Source organism: Thamnophis elegans, chromosome 4 (assembly GCF_009769535.1).
Source record: "Thamnophis elegans isolate rThaEle1 chromosome 4, rThaEle1.pri, whole genome shotgun sequence".
Classification (NCBI taxonomy): Eukaryota; Metazoa; Chordata; class Lepidosauria; order Squamata; family Colubridae; genus Thamnophis; species Thamnophis elegans.
Window position 1 is genome coordinate 76,634,846 of NC_045544.1, and position 24,366 is coordinate 76,659,211.

Below are 24,366 nucleotides of genomic sequence, written 5' to 3' on the forward strand. Positions count from 1 at the left end.
TTTTTTGCAGATGACAACAGGAACAACAATGACCCCCGTTAACGAAGATTCTCGTTTTTACATAATATGTGAATTTTTGGTTTGCAAGGATTTTTACGACAGCAGTTATGCTTTAATGTATCAAAACTGACCATTCTTATAACAAAAGATAAAATGACAATTTGGAACTGTCCTTTAAAGCAGAATTTATTGGCTAGAATTTTTAATCAGGAAAACTAGGTTTGCTCATATCATTCTAGGAGTTCTTACAACTGAAACAGAATTGTTTGCATCTTGGCAAACAATAAAAAAAATGTTTGGGCTGGCTGGCATAATGGTGAGCAAAATCAACATATCTCTGCTTGCCAAGAAAGACTTTAGGTCTGAGCACTGGCATTTAACTATTTATTTACTGGTAAATTTTAACAGTAAAAAGTTAAAGTGATCTTCATTTGAATCTGGAGCTACAAGGTCTAGATAGAGAGAAGTTACCCCCAACACTTACCTTTAGAGCTCTAAAATGCTTTGGGACCCAAATAGCTGAAGGAGAGCCAGTTTCCCTACCAGCTTGTCTGTATCTAAAGATCTGCCAACGTTCTGCTCCAAATACTTTTCTTATTGGAAGTGCCCTCTATAGCTGCAAAAGAGAGGAAACTCAATAATGACAACCTAGTTATGGAATGCACTCTCAAAAAAAGGTATGCTTGGCACCACCTGTACAGGCTTGGGGGCGCCAGGCTGAGATGTTTTCATGCACTTAATTTGTATATACCTCAGTAAACAAATAAATGCTTAAAAACTAGCCAAAGCTTATTATGGCAAAAGCTGTTGTGCACCACAGTTCACTTTATCAGATGTGATGCACGGATATGTATGCACATGGGTACGTTAAAAGAGAAATTAAAAAAAATACTAAGCATTTATAGCATGGGGAGGGAAATGACAATTATGCAAATAGCAATAGCAATAGCAGTTAGACTTATATACCACTTCATAGGGCTTTCAGCCCTCTCTAAGCGGTTTACAGAGTCAGCATATTGCCCCCAACAACAATCCGGGTCCTCATTTTACCCACCTCAGAAGGATGGAAGGCTGAGTCAACCCTGAGCCGGTGAGATTTGAACAGCCGAACTGCAGAACTGCAGTCAGCTGAAGTAGCCTGCAGTGCTGCATTTAACCACTGCGCCACCTCGGCTCTGACATACATGTAAAATAAGTGTAGAGGGCATTAAAACAACAGGACTGATAAATATGCAGCTACCTTTGGTGTTTGCAGAAATTTGTTTTCTAATTGTTCTTAATTTCCTTATATTTAAATGCTAACAAACACTGCAGCGGAAAGTGAAGCACTATGCTTCTCCCTGCTAGTGGTCTGCCATTGTGCTTATCCATATCTTTACATTTAATTGAAGTATCTGTCATGTCTACACATTTCAATAACAAACATGAGCCAACAGTGTGCAGCAGCAGCCAAAAAAGCCAATTCAATCCTAAAATGTATTAATAGATGGATAGAATCAAGATCATGTGAATTCTGAGTACTGCTTTACAAAGCCTTAATAAGACCACACTTGGAATATTGCATCCAGTTCTGGTCATCAGAGTATAAAAAAAGATGTTGAGACTCTGGAAAAGTGCAAAGAAGAGCAACAAGAATGATGAAGGGGTTGGAGGCTAAAACATATGAAGAACAATTGAAGGAACTGGGTATATCTAGTCTTGTGAAACAAAGGACCAGGGGAGACATGATAGCAGTGTTCCAATATTTGAGGGGATTCCACAAAGATGTTTGTGTATGTGTCAACCTGTTTTCCAAAGCACCAGAAGGCAAGACAAAGAACAATGAATGGAAACTAATCAAGGAGAAAAAGCAACCTAGAATGAAGGACAAATTCCTAATGGTGAGAGCAATCAATCAGTGGAATGGTTTGCCTTCAGATGTTGTGGTTGCCCTATTGCTGGAGGCTTTCAAGAAGAGACTGGACAGCCATTTGTGTGAAATGGTATAGGGTCTACTGCTCAAGCACGGGGGTTGGGCTAGATGACCTTATAGGTCCCTTCCAACTCTGTTATTCTGTATTCTATGTTCAGCCCAACCGATCCATTGATCACGTAGCATTACATCAGCTAGCTTCTAAGTTGGTGTTCCCAAGTTGGCTTTTTCTGTCCAGTTGTTGGTGGCCCTCTGTATGCTGCATTCTCCCTCATCTCCTTCCCTGCCTCATTTGACTCTCCTTTTCCCTTTTGTGCCCCTGCTTCCCTCTGCTTGGCTTCTGACTTCAGTGACATTGTTATTCTGCTTGGGTAGCCATTCTGCCTTCTGACTATGGCACTGAAGACCTAAGCTTCCCCCTCCTCCCCCTTCCAACGTTAGCAAGATGTTACCCTAGCAGATTCCTCTCCCCGGCCTGCCATTCCCCTTCTGCTGACAGAGAAGGGAGAGTCACTGACCTCCCAACAGGGAGTGACACAGGAAACCTGTAATTACAAGTTTGTGACAGCAACCTTTCCTCATCTTAATCATGTATAGCTGCCACAACAAAGATGTTGCTTGATGGTGGGATTAAGAAAAACACAAACGTTGACGCAGGGACAGTTGCCATGTTTGAGAATTTCTCTGGAAATGCGTTTTTGGCTCTAAATCCTACTTGAATCCCTGACTGTTCTGCTGGAGGTGGCACCTCCTAGCTGTCCCTTCTGATCTCTGAGTCTACATCCCTCCCATTACAGTATTCCAAAAGGGAACAAGCCCAATCAAGATGATACAATAACACCAAAGAATAATCACCAATAGAGTACAAATCTGACATATTCAAAGATCTCCATAAACAAATCATAGGTTTCCTTTTTAGATTATTGCCTGAAGGAGAAACAGATTAATCAACTATCTTGATGGTAAACTTGTTGAACTTCCTAACACATTAGATTTTTAAAATATATTATATATATTTAATATACTGAGAGCATTTTATCCTGTTCTTTAGCCAAAAAAAATAATGCATCCAGATTGATTTATGAAGCCTATTGGCATCACAACCCTGATCTTAGGCAGACAGCTTAAAAGACATGACATGTAAAGAAAAATGGAGGAAGGAGGGTGAGGAAGAAGCCATACTGACTCATTATTCAATGGAAGGACTGGATGCTTCTCTTGTGTATTTTAATATTTATTGATGAGACTTATTTGTAAAAATAATGAGGTTATTGGACTTGTATTGAACTCAACTTCTAGAGACTACATAGGCACTTCCATGTAATTTGCCTAGTAACAATACAGAGATGGCTTAAAGTTGTTTTTGTCCAAGATGTTCGTACAGGGTCACCAGTGTGTTTCTATTGGCTGACATTCTTTAGGCCATCCAGATATGTAACATGGTAGATAAATAGACAGATATCCAGATACTGTAACACGGTAGGTAAGTGCGTAGGTAGATTGATTGACAACGTGGCTACTGAAGGACATCAGATGTGGAATATGATAACGTCACTAACAATAGTATCAGTGGAGCAACATTATAGAGCAAAGGAAATCCTGGCTCATTACAGCTGAAGGAATAAAGAAATGAATATGAGAAATGAATATCAGTAGAGGTCTGAGTAAAGTGCACTATTCCTCACTAGCAAAAAAGAGCTTACTATGAACACATAAACACCTAAACAATGTCAAAGTTAAAGCCAGAATTTACAGAATAAACTCAGAGAGAACTTCCTTTAATGGGGTAGAGCAGGAGGTAGTACTTACTCAATCGGAATCCGATCTTGAAAAGGTCAAGGAAGGGTGGATCTGAGAAGTACTTAGTTGGAAAACCAGTAGAAAAACACAGGGCCTGTGGATGTTTTATCAGCATGTGGAAGAAAGCAGTTGCAAACTACTTCTGAATTATGTTGGGAAAAGAACACAGATATGGACATAATCAGTACATACAAAACATGCTTTGACTAGGAGGGTAGTTAAGTAGGATAATTGAGCAGAACAGAAACTATGATTGGACAAGCTGCCCTTTCTCTATTCTCACTTTTACTCATCATTTGACGTCTAATTATTCCTTAGCAATGAGGCCTAAAACATGTGTGCAATTCAGGGCTAGAGTTTCCTTGAAGTCTGTTCTGTTGGTTGGTGGGTCTAAAAAAAGTATTAAGTCAATGACTGTAGCTGAAGACTAGGAGATATTTAGAAGAGTCTGAATAGGGAAGATTGGAGTTTCAGATACATTGGATTAACTCCTACAATTCTATGAAGCAGTGATCTGGGAATTATGGAGGTTGTATTCATTGCACCAAGAGGCCAATATATTGGGGAAGATAATTGTATCCAGTAGTCAGAATCAAACAGCATATCTTGGCCATTGAGTGATAATGAAAAATGTGGGAATGGGAGGAATGTCTAGAGACTATCCCATGTTTTCCCCAAAATAAGGCAGGGTCTTATTTCCTTTTGACCCCAGAAATAAGCACATGGCCTTATTTTTGGGGAGATGTTATTATTTTTGAGGTGCAGGAGGTGGCGAGCATGGTCACCCCATGGCTGCTGCTGTGTTGCAATATTTTCAGGGAGGGCTTATTTTTAGAGCAGGGCTTATTTTAGGCTTATTATCCAGGGAGGTATCATTTTTGAGGAAACAGGGTAGTTAATTCTTTGATTATTGTTGTTAACTATAGGACCTGGAAGGGACATATCTGGTGAAGTGATGAAGACATGGAGGGAGGCAAATATTTCCAGGGTTCTTTAAGGTAAGAATTTAAGTATTTTTAAAGGGCAAATTGGGTGTGTAAAAAACAGAAAAACAATAACTGGGCTGGAAGTCTAAGTGTTGTTCCTGAATTTTGCTGGCATTTATGATCTGTCTGTGAATGTGTTCTGTGGATTACATATTGAAGATGGACTGCCGCCTGCTGCCTATACTTTTTCCTAATGTATAAAAAGCTGCACATGGCCCAATTGGAGAGATCCTACAGCTGAGGTTTGGACCTTGGACCTTCCATCGTTAGTAAGGTAAAGGTTCCCCTCACACATATGTGCTAGTCGTTCTTGACTCTAGGGGCCAGTGCTCATCTCCGTTTCAAAGCCGAAGAGCCAGCCACGTCCAAAGACATCTCCATGGTCATGTGACCACCATGACTAAATGCTAAAGGTGCACGGAATGCTGCTACCCTCCCACCAAAGATGGTTCCTATTTTTCTACTTGCATTTTTACACACTTTCGAACTGCTAAGTTGGCAGAAGCTAGGGCAAGTAACAGGAGCACACTCCGTTACATGGCATTAGGGATTCGAACTGCCAAACTGCTGACCTTTCTGATCAACAAGCTCAGTGTCTTAGCCACTGAGCCACCGTGAACCTTCCATTGTTATTATTGCATATATTCAGAGGCTGATCTCTAGATGTTTTCATTTAGACCCAAGTTCTGCTTGGTACTTCTTCAGTAAGACAGGAGACATCATTAGTTACATACTGGTATCGATGATACTGAACACCTAATTAAAAAGGACAAATAGAGGAAAAGATAGAAAGACCAGTCATCCTGGTTCTTATTTTGGGAGAGGCATTTCTGGCACTGGGTATATCTAAATCTAAACTGCAAATATACATATAACTGCTAGATGGTAGCAAAGAGAAACAGAAACCTTAACTCTTGTCTACCAAATGGGCCATCTGTATTTTTCATTTTTGATGAGGTTGCTATTTCCAGAGGGCCTGGGTTTTCTTTCATTCATCAAATTTGGGTGCCATGGAAGAGGAAACCTACTTTGTGTTCCATTTTATGACTGATAAGTAGGGGGTTACATAAAGGCATTACTCAGAATGGGAAGTATGTGAAATTATTGGACTGAAAACTGCTTCATTACAAAGAAAAACTTCCAAAAACCAGTTTTTTGTTTCTTCCCCTGTTCTTTTTTGTATTCTTTGCTGTGACTCTTGGGTGATAGAACTATGGATTAACGTTAATATGCATTTATTAAGATTTACAGGTATATGTTCTAGTTTTTTTTGTCTTGGGAATCTGTTCACCTGAGTAAAGCAAAGGAAATGGAACAGATCAAGCTCCAGTTCCTATGGAATTGCTTTCCTTAAATGTCAGTCTGCTGCAAGCTGTGATCTTAGACAAACAACCCAAATTTTGCACTCCCTTCTTAATGAATTCCTTCTCTGACTGTTGTTTTTGGCCTGAGGAGGACCTTATGGTTTTCCTGCCCAGAACCATGTGATACAAGCATGCCTGATATGGCTCTTCTGGGCCCTTTGCTTGGTGATAAGCAAGATACCTGATGCAACAGAAACTTCCTCTCACTTTTCTAGACTGGTTCAGTATAGTTTCAGGTAATCCTTGACTTACCACCACAACTGAGTCCACAATTTGTGTCGTATGTTATTAGAGTTGTTAAGCAAGGTGCCCTTATTATGACCTCATTCAATGACTGCAATCCCAGCTCCCTCACTGCAGTTGTTAAATAACCACATGAAGGGTGCCTCAGAGGGTGGGAGATGCCCTGAGAGGCCTGATGCCCAACACATGGGAACTTGCCATGGGCTGGGAGGCCTCACTGGCTAGACTAGACCCACCAGTGAGTAGAGCTTCTTGCCAGTGGTTTGCGGATCTGGCAGCAGAGTCGGACAGTGAGGAGGTTGGGGAGAAACATGGGCCAGTCCTGGAGTCTGAGGAAGACTAGGATGAGGGCTCTGTGTTGGAGATAGAGAGGGGGCCGGGGCCATCTGGGAGTTATGTGCTGCTTCTGGAGCCTCCAGAATTAGACATCAGCAAGGCAGAAGAACAGGCTGCCCTCTGCATGCGAACAGCTGCCAAAAGGCAAGAACAGTTATAAAAGGGGAGACTCGGGAGTAAGACTTGGAAGTGATTAGCCCCTCCCATAAGACATAAAGGAGGAGCAAAGGCATGTGAGCCTTTGCAGGAAGCCACTTTGTTTGTTCTGGCCAGTTTAAAGTCTGAAGCTCCATTTTGACTCTGTGCTCCGTATGGCCTTGCAAAGCTAATTGCCAATTAGGTCTTTGGCAGCGTTTCAAGGGAGATAAAGGTGGGTGCTTATCAGCCTTATCCTGAAAGATTTTGGCAGACTTCTGTTGGACTCTTTACAAACTATTTGTGACTCATTACAAGCTGTGAATGAACAGCCATTGAAATAAAAAGAGAGTTTTGGGACTAAGCGTGTGCTTTTGACTGTTACAGGAAGCCCAGATCAGAACACTTCTTCCTACTTCACCACTCTCCCAAAAGACATGGCCTTTCTTCCTGCCAAATTGCATGGCTCCACTTTTTACCTTCCTTTTTTATGCAGCAGCTGACAAGTACACCCAGCTGATGCGAGATGCAGTTACTGTAAGAAACCTAGCAAACACAATGTTTCTGAAGGTAAACATTGCAAGGATTGGTGCTTGTCTCATGATGTTTCTGAGGTTCTTTCTAGCCACCCAAAATCAGCCACTATGCTTTCCATTTTCCTTGCCAAGAATAAGGTAGTACAAAGTAACTCATACAAAGTTCAACATCTCCTCTGATATTTCTACTTGGATGTTAATAGAAACACAGTGGAATAGTGCTCAACAAGTTATTTAAAAGACATATAAGTGCAAACAAATGGCAAAAATAAAAGCAGACTTTTTGAAAAATATCCAAGCAATTGTTTGATAGAAATAATCTATATGGAAATAATTCTATGATATTATTCCATAAGTTGAAGTGGCCAGATGTGATGGCACTGTTTCAAACATGAAGAATGGTAAGGATGCAACTAACTGATGAGATCTCTCTCTCTCTCTCTCTCTGTATCTCATCCTCTGTGTGTGTGTGTTTGTTTGCACGTACATGGCAGTGTGGGTAGGAGGATGTGCAACTCACACCTCACCAGGGCATCATGAAAACTGCTTTGGTGTGGCTAAACTTCTTGTTGCTACTACGTTAATAAATCAAATCTGCATGGGCTGGATGATCCCCATGCCTGCTTCTCAAGCCACCATAAACAATATCATTATATAAGCTTAGTGCTTATGACTGAGCAAGCAATGTGACATCTAACTTAGATAAGAGATTGCCAACTTAATTCTTGGGAGGTGATCCCATTCCCTAAATGGAAGAGGGTAATCTTTTTCCTGTTGGTCACACTTCATGTCTATGTCCTGCCTGGGGCCCCAAAGAGTGAAGTCAGAGAAGATATGATGACCCAAGAGTGGACATAATGGAATGTTTTCTTTTTAAATTTTATTTTGGAACCATGGCAGGTTTTTTATCTGATGAAATTGGTCCAGTTTTGTCTCTTAAACCTCCCCAGATATGAAAAGTGGATCCTTGGGGTTTCCGGATTTCTAAGAAGTGTTCTTGACACTGTACATTTCTGCAAATCTTAGGATACCCATTGTGCCCCCTAAACAAACTTCCAAATAAATAAAGGCCTATAAGTTTCAGCCTTGCTCAGTTTGATGGATTTTGGGGAACATAAATTGAATGCTGCCAGGCTGTGCACTCTTGGCTTACCCATTTTTGGTCCAAAGAGTTACTTGGGGACCCAAAATGTCTTGATCTCACCCCACTCATCAACAGTGAGCCTCTATGGGGACATCAGAGTCATCTATAACCAGAAATGTACAGTCATACTATATGGATCCAGGGCAGTGGTGGGATTCAATTTTTTTTTTACTACCACTTCTGTGGGCGTGGTTTGGTGGCCATGGCAGGGGAAGGATACTGTAAAATCTCCATTCCCTCCACACTCCAGGGGAAGGTTACTGCAAAATCCCCATTCTCTCCCGATCAGTTGAGACTCGGGAGGCAGAGAATAGATGGGGACAGGGCCAGTCAGAGGTGGTACTTACCCGTTCTCCAAACTACTCCAAATTTCTGCTACTGGTTCTCCAGAACTGGTCAGAACCTGCTGAATACCACCTCTGATCTAGGAGCCAGAATCTATAAAACCAAAAGATGTGCTATCAAGAGAAAGGTCATAATATTTTATGTGTCAAAGCTAGCTAATAATTTTAGATCTTCCTTTTTTACTCCCTTACATGCACATGAACAATCATGAATGCTTAAACAAAATTGTATAAGTTGTATGGAATCATATTAGATGGGACAAATTAGGTCAGAATTAAGGAGGTAGAATCATACTTTAGAAAGATTTCTGAACTTCATGTTCCACAAATGCATTGAGATTAAAATTTTCAGAATTCCCAAGTTGAAGATAAAGGTTTTAAAATACTGTAGCAGTTAAGTTCATGGACTGGTGTAGGACAGTTATTCTTTAGGAATGTCATTATCGTAAAACTCTGGGTTTGCATGTACAATCTAGGCTGAAGACCCAGGATCCCCAAGTGAAATAATCTTCCAACAAATTATATCTATGAAACCTGCCTGTGAGAGATTAACTGTGAACATCAAAATTAAAAGGCTTCACAGACAAAGTCCTGACCTGGTATAAGACAATTAATCATCTTTTATTTATTATGTATACATCTCTCTCATTCTCTTTCTTTTTGCCTGAGTTGGTTTTCTAGGAGCTAGAAGATATTTTATTCAAATAAAGCTTTCCTTGTCATTGCTTCTGAGGAACGGGAATATTACCAAACTTCAAATCCCCCGCAAACTCTGCTCCATCGTGATCTGTATCATGATCTGATAGAAATTATATCAGCTAGAAGTTATAGTTTACCAACCTCTGGAATACACAATTTCTATCACACCAATAATTAACATCTCTTTTCCCAATGCAAGTATTTTTCTCTAAAAAAACCCCCCAACCTTCTTGAAATTCCTCAGTTCCTTCTTAGTACCTCTCTCAGTACCTATTGCTGATTCTAACCATGTGATACAAACATGCCTGACATTGACTGTCCTGCTCCCTTTGTTGGGTGACAAGCAAGGCATCTGATGCAGCAGAACCTTCCCCTCAGTTTTCTGGACTGGCTCAGTTCTGGCTATAATAAACAAGATCATTGGGAGTGCTCCTTCTCCTCTTCTTCCTCCCTCTCCTTTAAAAATAATAATAGGTGAAGGTGACTTGGTGTTATTTCATCTGAGATTCCCACAATAACATCTCAGATGATCTTATTTCTAAAAACAAAGCTTCCATTTACACCAGGGCTGTCAAACTCCTGGCCCATGGGCCGGATGTGTTATGCGCTGGCCACGCCCAGTTTAGCAAAGGGGAAAAAAGGCCAATACGTCACATGACGCTGCCCTAATGACGTGAATTTGACATCCCTAATTTACAATAATGCTTCTAAAGTTCCCATTTTTAATTTAAGGAAATGTGGGAAAATGTGAAAACTGAGGAAAAAATGGCTTTTTCTTATCAGAAGCAGTCAATAAGTTTCTTCTTAATTTGAGTCAACCCTTGGAGTTCTGTCTCTGGAAGTGAGAAAAGCTGTATCCAGACCTTCACCAGGCTATGAAATCTGATCACTTTACCAATCCTTGCTTTTCTTTTTTTCCTTTGGTTTGTTCAATAGAGTCAGTTCCTTGCAAATAAAAGTAGTTTCCAACAACCATCATGCATGTAAGCAAATGAAAGGAATCCAAATGCAACCTCACCATTTAGGTGAATTAATGCTGGGTATCTCTGACAGGGTGTCCTGTCAGTAAAATTTTTTCAAAATGTATGTTCCATGTGCTTGACAGGAAGTTTGTTCCTAAGGAAGTAATGAATGAGTTTCATTACCACCTGCATTCTGTTCTGCAAATGAGACTACACCTCCAGTTTCAATAAACAGCTTCACCTGATCCGATGATGGTGGTTGCAGACTGATGTTTATAAATTCCAGATGCACAAATCCTACAAAGAATTTCTGCTTCTCTGATTGATCTAACTGAGGCCTAGAGTGTTTTCCCACAAGCAAGGCTTCTATCATGATGGGTATAGCATCTGTTGGGTGATGAAGTCTGAAGGGAACGCTCTGAAGGGGCGCAGGAGTTCATGGCTTCCATGACAGCCATGGGCTTGACCCAAGTAATTCGGGGCCCAACCCATGCAGCGGGTCACATGCTCGACCTCGTATTTCTCTCGGAGCAGTGGATGTGTGATCTTGGTCTGAGGGGTAATGAGATCATACCCCTGTCGTGGTCAGACCATTGCCTACTGAGGCTTGACTTCCGGAGGCCAAACCCCCACCGTAGGGAGGAGGAACTGACCAGGTGGTTCCGCCCCAGGCGACTTATGGACCCTTTGAGGTTCCAGACGGAGCTTGGGGTTATTCCTGATACCCTCGCCCACAGTTCGGCGGAGACTCTGGCTGCCGCCTGGTACTCGGCGGCGTCGGAGTCTCTCGACCGGATTGCGCCACTACGGCCCCTCCGGGTCAGTGGATCCCGGAGAGTTCCCTGGTTTACCGAGGAACCCCGGGAGAAGAAACGCCGGAGGAGATGCCTAGAGCACCAGTGGAGGTCCGATAGGTCCGAGGCAAACCGAGCACTCTTAACTACCTGCACCAAGGACTATGTCCGAGCATTAAGAACTGCAAAAAGATCATATATTTCTTCCTTGGTTGCGTCCGCCGAGTCACGCCCAGCCGCCCTGTTCAGGATAACCCGCTCCCTCCTTAATAGGAGGGATGCGGGAGACCCCTTGCAGGGTAGGGCTGAGGATTATGCTCAATTCTTGGCGGACAAAGTAGCTTGGTTTCGATCGGACTTGGACTCCACCGCAGTAGATCCAGCTGAGACACAGGAGGATCATTTGCCACATCAGTTCTGGGTTGAGTTCCAGGAAGTTGCCTCTGGGGATGTGGACAAGGCCATCCGAGCTGTAAGTGCCTCCACTTGTATTCTGGACCCGTGTCCCTCCTGGCTGGTGGCCAACAGCAGGGAGGTGACACATGGCTGGATCCAGGCGGTTGTCACCGCCTCCCTTCGGGAGGGGCACTTCCCCGCCGCGCTCAAAACGGCGGTGGTGAGACCCCTCCTAAAGAAACCATCGTTAGATCCAGCCATCTTAAACAACTTTCGTCCTGTCTCCAACCTTCCCTTTATCGGGAAGGTTGTTGAGAAGGTGGTGGCCTTTCAGCTTCGACGGGCCTTGGAGGAAGCTAGTTATCTTGACCCCTTCCAGTCCGGCTTCAGACCTGGTTACAGCACAGAAACCGCTTTGGTCGCATTGACCGATGATCTCTGGAGGGCCAGAGATGGAGGCTATGCGTCCATCCTGGTTCTCCTTGACCTCTCAGCGGCTTTCGATACCATCGACCATGGTATCCTTCTGCGACGACTGCGGGAGGTGGGAGTGGGAGGCACTGTTTTGCGGTGGTTCTCCTCCTACCTCTCGGACAGGTCGCAGTCGGTGTTAGTAGGGGGGCAGAGATCGTCCCTGAGGCCCCTAACATGTGGAGTACCTCAGGGTTCGGTCCTATCCCCCCTACTATTTAACATATACATGAAACCGCTGGGCGAGATCATTCGGAGGCACGGGATAAAATACCATCAATATGCGGACGATACGCAATTGTATCTGTCCGCCCCGTGCCAACTCAATGAAGCGGTGGACGTGATGAACCGGGGTCTGGAGGCCGTTAAGAACTGGATGAGTGCTAACAAACTGGTGCTCAACCCGGATAAGACCGAGTGGCTGTTGTGTTTCCCCCCCAATAATTTGGCTAATACACCAACGCTTAGGCTGGGGGGTCAAATTTTATACCCCTCAGATAGGGTTCGCAACTTAGGAGTCCTCCTGGATCCACAGCTGACTTTTGACCATCAGCTGTCAGCTGTGACCAGGGGGGCATTTGCCCAGGTTCGCCTGGTCCGCCAGTTGCGGCCCTACCTAGATCGGGGGGCCCTCACAACAGTCACTCGAGCCCTTGTGATCTCTAGACTGGAATACTGCAATGGGCTCTACATGGGGTTGCCCCTGAAGTGCATCCGGCGACTACAGCTAGTCCAAAATGCAGCCGCGCGAGTGATAGTGGGCGCACCTCGGTTCGCCCACGTTACACCTGTCCTCCGCGAGCTGCACTGGCTGCCTGTTGGTCTCCGGGTGCGCTTCAGGATAATGATGACCATCTTTAAAGCACTCCATGGTAGTGGATCTGGGTACTTGAGAGACCGCCTTCTGCCGATTACCTCCCTAAATCGACCAATCAGATCGCACAGACTGGGCCTCCTCCGAATTCCATCTGCCAGTCAATGTCGACTGGCGACCACACGGAGGAGAGCCTTTTCTGTTGCTGCCCCGACCCTATGGAACGAGCTCCCCATGGAGATCCGCACCCTCACCACGATCCAGACCTTCCGCGCAGCCCTCAAGATCTGGCTCTCCCAGCAGGCCTGGGGATAGGCTTCCAATTACCCGCCCGAGTGTTTGATTGCTGAATGAAAGTTGTGTTTTATTATTTTTCTTTTGTTCACAAAGTGTTTGTTTTGACCTTGCACTTCCCCTCCCCTGTGGTTGTAAGCCGCCCTGAGTCCCCTCAGGGAAAAGGGCGGCATATAAATCCCAATAAAACCTTAATAAAACCTTAAACCTTGAAGCTTGAATAGCTGCTGACCAGCTTTCCTGATTGGTGGTGTCTTAAAGCTACAGGTTGTTTGTTCCCTGAGTTATTCAGAGGCACTAAACTCCTGGGTTTAAGAAGTTGCAAACATTTCTCATGGTAGCATCTAATTCTGTGGCTGGGAAATGGCATTTACAGCTCTCAAAAGACTGAGGTTGACTACCACCATAATGTGATTTGTGAGGAAACTCTATTGGAGCCTCCATCACTCCGAGGAAAGATATTAGCACCACTGTCATAGGTGACAACTGGACATAAACAACAACTTCATGGCTAATTCAAGCCCATGAAATTTCAATGGAATAATTAAAAAGAGGAAAAACAGCCCCCAAGTAACTTGTACACACACCCAAGTAAAGAAAAATAGGAATTGTAGTTCTTATAGTCCAACAAAACTAGAATGTACCAGAATGAGAAAAGGTATAATTTAGTTATCTAATGTCTGGGAAAAATGTCTGAAAATTACCTCTTCTAGTCTGCAGGTATGCTCAGATTTGCTTTGTGCCTACATTCTAATCCAGTCATGGAACACAAATATCCATAGCTAATTTGTTTTAAATAAATAGCAAACAGCTTTTCTTATTCTGCTCAGCAAAGGTATCACATTTCTATTGTTCTGCTTGATCAGGGTTAAAAAGATGAATGTTCTGCTTTGTTACGAAGCTGCTTATATATATATAATACTAAATGCCATACCTGTCTGGTCCTGTGGAACCCTATACCGGAGCACCAAAGACTTGATGCTTCCCCCTCAGGTAGGAATGGATTCCCTGAAAATCCTGCCTCGAATTATAGTTCTTGAAGGCAATGCAGAAGGTATCAAAGGTCAACCAAGAAGTCTAAGAAGGCAAAGAGGAGTGCTTTTTCCTGAGTAGGCCTCAATGAGGTCATCAACTAGGACCATCTATGACAGGAGTGTCAAACTCACGTTGTCATGGCAGCATCACATGACATATCAGGATTTCCCCCCTCCCTTTGCTTGGGCATGGGTGTGGCCAGTGTATGACACATTGGGCCCGTGGGCCGGGAGTTTGACAGCCCTGATCTATTTGGACATGGACGTGTGTCTCTGTGTGTGTGCGTGTGTGTGTGTGCGTGTGTATGCCAGAGGTGGGTTCCTACCAGTTCGCACCTATTCGGTAGAACCGATTCGTCAAATCTACCGAACCAGTTAGAAGAGGTTCTACCAGTGGACCTGGAAAGCAGGCCACACCTACAGAAGAGGTTCCAAAATTTTTTGAAACCCACCACTGGTGGGTGTGTAATGTCCCGCAGCTATCTATGCATTAATAATGATCTAGTAATATTTCCTTGTATATTTTAGGGAGCTTTCCTTACATAATTGGTATTTTCTTTCATACTTTTGGATTTCTAATTTCTGTTTCCGTTAGTTGGCAATTGCTAAAACCAATCCCACATGAAAAAGTATTCAAAGCCTTCTTGATTTTAATTGTCAATTTATTTATTCCTGCACATTGTAATATTTATTCATTTATATATCTCTGTTTTTCCACTGTTGTGCAAACACAATTCAAGCAGCTGCTAACATGTGTAAAATTAAATATATATTATACTCCCTTTCAAATAGTCAACAAAATATTTCTGGTTTTAATTCCATATCTTGCTTTACGATTGCTTCTAACCACTAACTTCTGAATAGCTACTTGGACCGACCTAAGTACTAATTCATAATTTCATATCCGGTCACATGGGCGGCAAGCCACTCCCATCCGGTCACATGGGTGGCAAGCCACTCCCACAAAGGAGGCTACACCCACAGAGTAGGTTCCAACAATTTTTGAAACCCACCACTGGTGTGTGCATATTTTGTATTTGGATGGATCCAACTCTATTGTTTAGAAGAACTGTGAAGACCTAGCTCTTCATCCAGGCCTTCAGTTAGGGAGAGTGGGATCTTTCATTTCATTGTGCTTGTCATCTTTTTTCTTTATTTTGTTTTAATGATTAATTGTAGTTTCTTTGTTTGATTGTGGTGAGCCATTCAGGATCTTTGAGAATCAGGTGGGACAGTATGCAAAAGTATATAAAACTTGTAGCCCACCAGACTCTATATGTGCATATATAATATTTATAGACCAAAGCGACCAGTATTCTCAGTGTCTCACAACTAAAGTAAAACAGCAATTTTATAAAATTCCACCAACTGTCAACATAAACATACCTAAACTCCAAAAGGCATCTGGTGTCATCCAAGAAGGACATCTAAGTCATGGACAGCTCCTTTATGGGCTGTGCTACTCCATCAAGAGACAATGCAGGGGACATGGAAGAACTCTGATAAACAGTAGCTCTAGGGTTCACTTTAAGTCTCTTCTCTCCCATCTAGTCTGTAACAATTCCAGGCACTAGGATAAAATGTCTACAGCATCTTCAGTAGACCCCATGGTCACACTGTTCAAGCTGGTGATAGTGAACCCTATAATTTTTCCTTGTGGCTATAACTGTGAAATAAGAGGAAAGAGAACATTGATCCCTATGGCACCCCATAAAGAGCAACCAAGGGGCCAATCTCTCTTCCCCAGTTACCAATTATTGGAAGGGGCCACCAAGGAAGGAATGGGACCATTGTAAATCAGAAGCTCCAGTCTCAAGTCCTGTAGCTGGTTGTTTCAGGAGCCAAAGATCAATGGTCTTAAAAGCCACAGTGTGGTCTAAAAGGACCAGGATGGGCACATTGCCCCCATCTTAACACAAGTGATCAGCTACAGAGATCAATACTCTCCCTCTCTTTCATACCCAGACCTGAACTCTGGCTAATAAGGGTCTAAATGCTCCACTTCATTTAGGATCCTGAGCCATCATTTCCACAACCTCCACAAAAAAGAAAAGCCAGAGTTGGGATAATAGAAAAAAGGGAACGTTGGTAGTTGTCCAGTTCCAGGGAGGGCTTCTTCAAGAATGGATGAACCAAACAACTGTAATCAACACAAAATATACTTGTGATTATGTAATAAAAAATAAATGTATAAACAAAAAGTAGGGGACAGGGATAAACATGGCCTGTTCAGGGACCATGACTACAAATCATGGTCCCAATTTGAGCACCTGTCAAATACTCCCCAAGAATGAAAGATGGCCCTCTCCCATGTCCTTCCTCACATCACCACACACCTTGCCAACATTACTTGCCATGTGCAAGATACGTCTACCAATCTAGCTTGGTATCATCCACCCAATCACTTATTCATCTAATACTAAGTACTTAATCTAACTAATCATCCGAAGCAATTCATTTATATCCCTATTAACATACTCCAATTTTTCCTGATGTTTTTCTGGAGTCCTTTCATACACAACACTAATATGCATTAAATTACAAGGTTCTCCAATAGTGGTATTCTGTCCCTGCAGGAGAAATACTCTCCTCAGTCCTTATTGGTGGTCACTTGAAAAATGTGCCCTTGTAAGTTCCACTCAGTCTGATTAGATCTTTTCCAGCTCATCTAATTTTGCAGATCAGCTCCAGAAAGTCTTCTGGAATAGCTAGCACCAAAACCAATGGTTGATACCTTTCCTGGCAAGGCACCAAATATTTTTTGTTCTATTATCATTCATGTTCAGTCCTTCTCATGCTACCAAATCTGGTTATTCAGTCTTCCTGGCTGCCCTGCCAAAGTGGCTCATATCCAAACAACCACTCACAAGGTTTTGGGGAAAGCCATTCTGTCCACAGTGGCTCACAGGCAAGTCTGGGGATGAATCCAGGGGTGGACTGCTATTGGTTCAGCCAGGTTCAGGAAAACCCATAGCTAATGTTATGGCTGGTTTGAAGAACCTCCAAATCCCACCCCTGGCTGGTCCCACTCACCCACCCATCCCTCCCAGGAGTATCCACACGGCCCATTTTGGATGTGAGGTAAGTGCGGGGCCCATGCAGAGGCTTGGGGAAGGGGAAAAATGGGACTCCTGGAAGTCCAGAAGGTTGGAAATGGGTCTCCAGAGCCTGGGAGAGGCAGTTTTCACCCTCCCAGAGGTTTGAGGAAAGCCTCCGGAGCCTGGGGAAGGTGAAAACACCCCCTTGCCATGGTGCAGGAGGCCGAATAGGCCACACCCACCATGGCCACATCCATCCAGCAACTGGGCAGACAACCTGTTGCTGAAATTTTTGAAGCCCTGGATGAATCCAATAGCAAACCCCTTTAATCTTACCCAATTCTCACTCATTTATCCAACACCATCTAACTTCACTAGCTCATGACATATATTACAAGAATAACTTGTTGAACTATAGAAATAAAATAAAATAAAATCAAAATAATCCTCTCCATCAAGAACCATCCATAATTGCATTCATTCATTCATTCATTTATATTTTCTTTTTCCTATTTTTTTTTACTATCACTAAAATTTTCCTTTTCCTGTCACAAATTATCATCCAAAGTTAAAAACATGCCTTATCCAGAGAAGGAAGGTAGTGTAGAGGTTATTTAGATGATGAGCAAACCCACAACAGGTTGAACAAAAAGCTTCACCTAACACTTTATTGTGTCTGATACTTCCTCCAGTACAGGACAATGCTTTTGGCCCAGTTGGGTGAGATTAGTTTCCAGTCATTGTGTTCTGACTTAGTCATGTAATCAAATTCCATGGGGTTTGACTTATTCAGACTCCTTATAAGCCTTGCCTTCCTCCAAAGTTTTTGGCCCATGTTGGGGATTTTGTGCAGTTTGGTTGCTCCTTAAGTTATTTCAAGCCGTTGGGCAGAATGGCTGCCAAGCTCTAGGCTGAGCTCTAAGCTGAGCTCTGAGTAGGGGCTGCTGAATGTTTTCCCTCAAGGCAAACTCAAAGCAGAGATCAGACAGAATTTTAACTGCTTAGTTAGATGCTAGAACTCTGTTTTTCCCCTGCTTTTGTTTAATGGTCTCTGGAGACCACTTTCCTGTTCTTTGTTCATGGGCAGATTTTTCTTCTTTTATCCTCTTACTCATCTACACCCTCCACATACCTTCAGGGTTAGCTTTCTTTCTTATGTATGTTAAGAAATAAGAAATATAAATCAATAAATACAATGTTGAAAATGTGAGCAAGCACATATGTACATCAGCACCAGAGGTGGGTTGCTAATTTTTTTACTACTGGTTCGGGAATGCTCGTCTACATGTGTGACGCTTTTGCGCATGCGCAGAAGTGTCCGGGTGGGTGGGCGGAGCCTCCCACCACCGCTACTACCGGTTCGGCCAATCCAGGCGGAACCTGCAACAAACCACCTCTGATCAGCACAGAATAACAGCCAACCTCCCTCATAATATAGCTAGTAAGAATGGGGAAAGTAGAATAAGTTACACGGAGAAGTGAGAGCATTCCAACAACCAATCTCAGTATCTTACCCCTGCACAAATACAGGGATGCAATACAATGAATGCAGGTAGTCCTCAACTTACGACCATAATTTTGCCCCGAAATTTCTGTTGATAAGTGAGTTTTCTATTTGTTAAGTGAGCAGCAAAAACTAACCATCCAGCCCGGCCACTTTGATGTTGAAATCCAGCCACCCCTTCCTCCACCCCTTCCTCAGGGCGAAGCGCAACGCAGCTGTCGTGAGGGGGAGGGAAAAGGCTGTGGCGGCGATGGTAAACCCGCCGTTCGGTTCGCCTAACCCCGATGACAGCCCAGTCCAGAAGTCTCCTCTCTGGGGGGGAAACAGTCAAAAGAAACTCCCAAAGGCTCACCACTGCAAACAAACAGGGCAGGAAGGCAAAGCAGTCACCAGAGTCGCTGAAAAATGTCGCTGTTATCAGAGTGAGGCCGCCCTCTTCATCGCCGAGTAGCAGAAGTAACACAGAAGCCGCTGAAAATTGCGTGGTCCAAGGCCGCTCCAAAGCGACGACCCCTACAGCTGTCTGGTCTCCTCGGGTCCTCTGGATCTTGATAATCCCGAGTGACCCTTTTTTTGGCTGGTGTAAAGTTGGTTCTCAATGATTTTTTTCAGCGTTCTTCACCTGAATGATTCAGGATGAAAAAGCCTAGCAGCCATCTTAGTCTCGCACATGCGCGTTAATGAGTTGGTTGCAACTTGTTTCTAGATCCTTAACAAATAGAAAACTATCTAGATCCCTTCCAGTCGGGATTTAGGCCTGGCTACAGCACGGAAACAGCTTTGGTCGCATTGATCGATGATCTCTGGAGAGCCAGGGATGGAGGTTATGCCTCCGTCCTAGTGCTCCTTGACCTCTCAGCGGCCTTCGATACCATCGACCATGGTATCCTTCTGCGATGACTGCGGGAGGTGGGGGTGGGAGGCACTGTCCTACGGTGGTTCTCCTCTTACCTCTCGGACAGGTCGCAGTCGGTGTTGGTCGGAGGACAGAGATCGACCCCTAGGCCCCTGAATTATGGGGTGCCGCAGGGTTCGGTCCTGTCCCCCCTCCTGTTTAATATCTACATGAAGCCGCTGGGTGAGATCATTCGATGGCACGGGATAAAATACCATCAGTATGCCAACTCAATGAAGCGGTTGACGTGATGTGGCAGTGCCTCGAGGCTGTTAGGGACTGGATGGGGGTTAACAAGCTTGTACTCAATCTGGATAAGACCGAGTGGCTGGTGTGTTTCCCTCCTACTAATTGGCCAAGTTTTCCATCTCTCAGGCTGGGGGGTCAAACAGTACGCCCCTCAGACAGGGTTCGCAATTTGGGAGTCCTCCTGGACCCACAGCTGACTTTTGAACACCACTTGTCGGCTGTGACCAGGGGGGCATTTGCCCAGGTTCGCCTGGTGCACCAGTTGCGTCCCTACCTGAACCGGGAGGCCCTCACAACAGTCACTCGTGCCCTTGTGACCTCTAGACTGGACTACTGCAACGTGCTCTACATGGGGCAGCCCTTGAAGAGCATTCGGAGACTTCAGCTTGTCCAGAATGCAGCCGCGCGAGCGATCGTGGGTGCACCTCGGTTCACCCATGTAACACCTATCCTCCGCGAGCTGCACTGGCTGCCTATTGGTCTCCGGATACGCTTCAAGGCGCTAGTCATCACTTATAAAGCCCTTCATGGTATTGGACCTGGGTACTTGAGAGACCGCCTGCTGCCAATCACCTCCACTAGACCGATTAGATCCCACAGATTAGGCCTCCTCCGAATTCCATCCGCCGGCCAGTGCCGACTGGCGACTACCCGGAGGAGAGCCTTCTCTGTGGCTGCTCCGACCCTCTGGAACGAACTCCCCATGGAGATTCGAACCCTCACCACCCTCCAGGCCTTCCGCAAAGCCCTTAAAACCTGGCTGTTCCGACAGGCCTGGGGCTAAAGAGCTGTTGCCCTCGTCTCGAATGGTATGACTGTTGTGTGTTTTTAAATTATGTATTGTTATGTTTCGTCTTTTATTTTTTGTCTGTACCCCCCTTCCCTGATTTGAATTGTGAGCCGCCCTGAGTCCCCTTCGGGGGAAAAGGGCGGCATATAAATATAATAAAATCAAAGCAATCAAATCAGTTTCGCCCATTTTATGACCTTTCTTATCACAGTTCTTAGGTGAATCACTGCAGTTGTTAACAACCAAAGTTGTTAAGTGAATCTGGGTTTGCTTGTCAAAAGGTTTCAAAAAATGATAACATGAATAATCTCTCCTGGTTATCATCTAGTTTTTCTGCTTCTATGGAATGTGGCACAAAACTTCATGAATTATCAATACTTTCTTTTCAATCCCTTTTGCTGCCTTTTGGCATCTCCTCAGCTAGCCCTACTCACAGAAATGTGATAGGAAATCAATGGTGACTATCTTGCCCATGTATGCTCTTCCGATTCACAAAACAGTAGATGTAAATTCCTGGTTGATAGGCTTCTTTTGGAAAAAGACATTTCAAAGCTCTTGGAGTCACCATTTTTCAAGCCTGAACTTGTTTATTAATTAGGGAAGAAAGAGATTTGGAGACATTGCATCTCTGTAATGCCACTAAGCTGGGTGGAAAAAGACTGAAGATTTCTGAAATAAGGGACTGAAAAGGGCTGTTGCCGCTTTGTCATAAAACTGAGTTTTGAGCACAACATTTCTCTAATTAGGAGGAGCAGAGTGGAGTCAATTAACCATTTGCCAGTTTCCAAACCACACACAGACTTCGGTCTGTATGTTGTAGCACTGTGTTCTTTCTTGCACTTTGGTAAGAGTAATGAAAAATAATAACGCTCTCAGCATTTATTGCAGGATGTTTCAAGTGCTCTGAGTGCTTCATAAACACTAGCTTGTCAAAGCTAATGAGACTAGGCATCCATTATCTTAGTAATCCTTGCAATATCCCAGTCTCCTAGGCAGGAAAGAATATAGTACTCTGAATAAGAGAGAAAGTCTTATTTCCTTTCCATCCTGTACTCCCTCCCCACCATGCTATTTATCTATATTACATTTACTGTATATCCCACTGCAAAATAGCAATGCTTGAAGACTATGTATTTGTCCCTTAGGTTACATAAATCACACTTATGCAATCTTAGATAAGAGTATTATCTAAATATTTTCCAAAATACTATCTAGCCCTGGTGGCTATCTACCTCTAATAGAATAAGAGAGTTGGACAGGACCTAGGAGGTCTTCTTGTCCAACCCGCTGATCAAGCAGGAGGCCTGTTCCATTGTTCCCTTTTTGGCTTGTTGATTGTCTCTTTTGCATGGTATGGTGATATGGCTTATCTCTATGTGTGTATTGATGGCTAAATTGTTGCAGGCTTCCAGAACGTTTTTGGACTTGGCTTGGTTGATGACGGTCACAGTTTCCCAGTTGAAACTATAGTTAAGTTTGTCCATATGTTATGCAAAAGAGACAGTCAACAAGCCAATAAGGGATGAAAAAAAACCAAAAGACCTCCCCACCAGAAATCAGAACCCAGATGAGGACATATTAACTTGAAGATTAACATTAGACCAACAAACAAGAAGTAAACAATACCCAAACAAGGAACTGCCAAACAAGCTAAGAGTAAACAGCACAAACAAAAAACCTCTAAGGCCACCCCCACCAATATGACAGGGCAACCTACTAGATTATAAAATGAGAGCAAACTCCAATTCTTACTAGCACTGGTGATGTTACCTAGTTTGGGTAATGAAATAACTGCAAGAAAACAACCAAGCTCAGAAAGCACCAAAGATCCCCCATTTCAAACCCAAACTATTCTCCTTTATTGATACTTAAAAAAAAAACAATTTTAACTTAATGTTGACTACACTACCCTGATAGTTAAAATATCAATGATCTGCAAGCTCTAGTACTGAGAGTCAAGGAGCAGAACAGGAAAGCAGAACTAAGATTATCTATAAAGAAGATTGAATCAGTGATATCAGGCACAGCAATTAGCCTTAGACATGACAATGGAGATTTTGAAATGGGAGATATCTTCTGCCTTTTAGAATCAGTCATCAACAGCAAAAGAACCAGCAGTCAAGAAATGTTCTACAGATAAGCATCTGGTAGATAACAGTAAAGACTATACCTTTGTATGTCAGAATAACAGAGTTTGAAAGGACCTTGGAGGGCTTCTAGCCCAACTCCCTGCCTAGGAAACCTGCTGTCCCACTGCTCAGGAAACCCTATGTCATTTCAGACAAATGGTTGTCCAATCTCTTAAAAACTTCCAGTGTTGAAGCTTTCCCAACTTCTGGAAGCAAGTTATTCCTCTGATTAATTGTTCTGTCAGGAAATTTCTCCTTAGTTCTAGGTTTCTTCTCTCCTTGCCTACAGATGTCTATACCTACAGATATGAGAATTGTACAGGCAATGGTTTTCCCTGTGACCCTGGACTTGGAAGAAGCAGGAGAATGTTGATGCTTTGGAAGTTTGATGTTGGAGAAGAATCCTGAGAGTACCACAGTTAGCTACAAAATTAAGCAAATGGATCATAGAGCAAAATCAAGAGTTCTAACTAGGTAAGGGGACATGGTGGCTCAGTGGCTAAGACACTGAGCTTTTTGATCAGAAAGGTCAGCAGTTCATATCCCTACTGCCACGTAATGGAGTGAGCTCCCGTTACTTGTCCCAGCTTCTGCCAACCTAGCAGTTTGAAAGCATGTAAAAATGCAAGCGGAAAAATAGGGACCACTTTGGTGGGAAGGTAGCAGTGTTCCATGTGCCTTCAGCATTTAGTCTTGCTGGTCACTTGACCATGGAGAAGTCTTTGGACAGCGCTGGCTCTTCGGCTTTGAAACCGAGATGAGCACTGCCCCCTAGAGTTGGGAACGACTAGCAGATATGTGTGAGGGGAACCTTTACCTTTACCTAACTAGGGGACCAGACTTAAATTATTATATTTTGGATACATTAAGTGAAAACGTAGCTCTATTGTACTGCTGTGAGAATGGAAGCGCCAGGTTGATTTGATTTGATTTGATTTTATTAATATTTGTATGCCGCCCTTTTCCCTGAGGGGACTCAGGGCGGCTCACACAAAATCAGGGGAAGGGAAAACAAACATTGACAAAGAAACATACAATAAAATAGTCAGCAACATACATTCATCATTCGGGAGGGGCAGCTATCCTTGTCCCCAGGCCTGACGGGCTAGCCAGTTCTTAAGGGCTGTGCGGAAGGCCTGGACGGTGGAGAGGGTACGAATCTCCACGGGGAGCTCGTTCCAAAGGGTCGGGGCTACTACTGAGAAGGCCCTCCTCCTTGTAGTTGCCAGCCGACACTGGCTGGCCGATGGAATACGGAGGAGGCCTAATCTATGTGATCTTATTGGTCGCAGGGAGGTAATTGGCAGAAGGCGGTCTCTCAAGTATCCAGATCCACTACCATGTAGGGCTTTATGGGTGACTAGTAGCACCTTGAAGCGCATCCGGAGATCGACAGGTAGCCAGCGCAGCTCGCGGAGGATAGGTGTTATGTGGGTGAACCGAGGTGCACCCACAATCACTCGCGCGGCCGCGTTCTGTACTAGCTGAAGTCGCCGG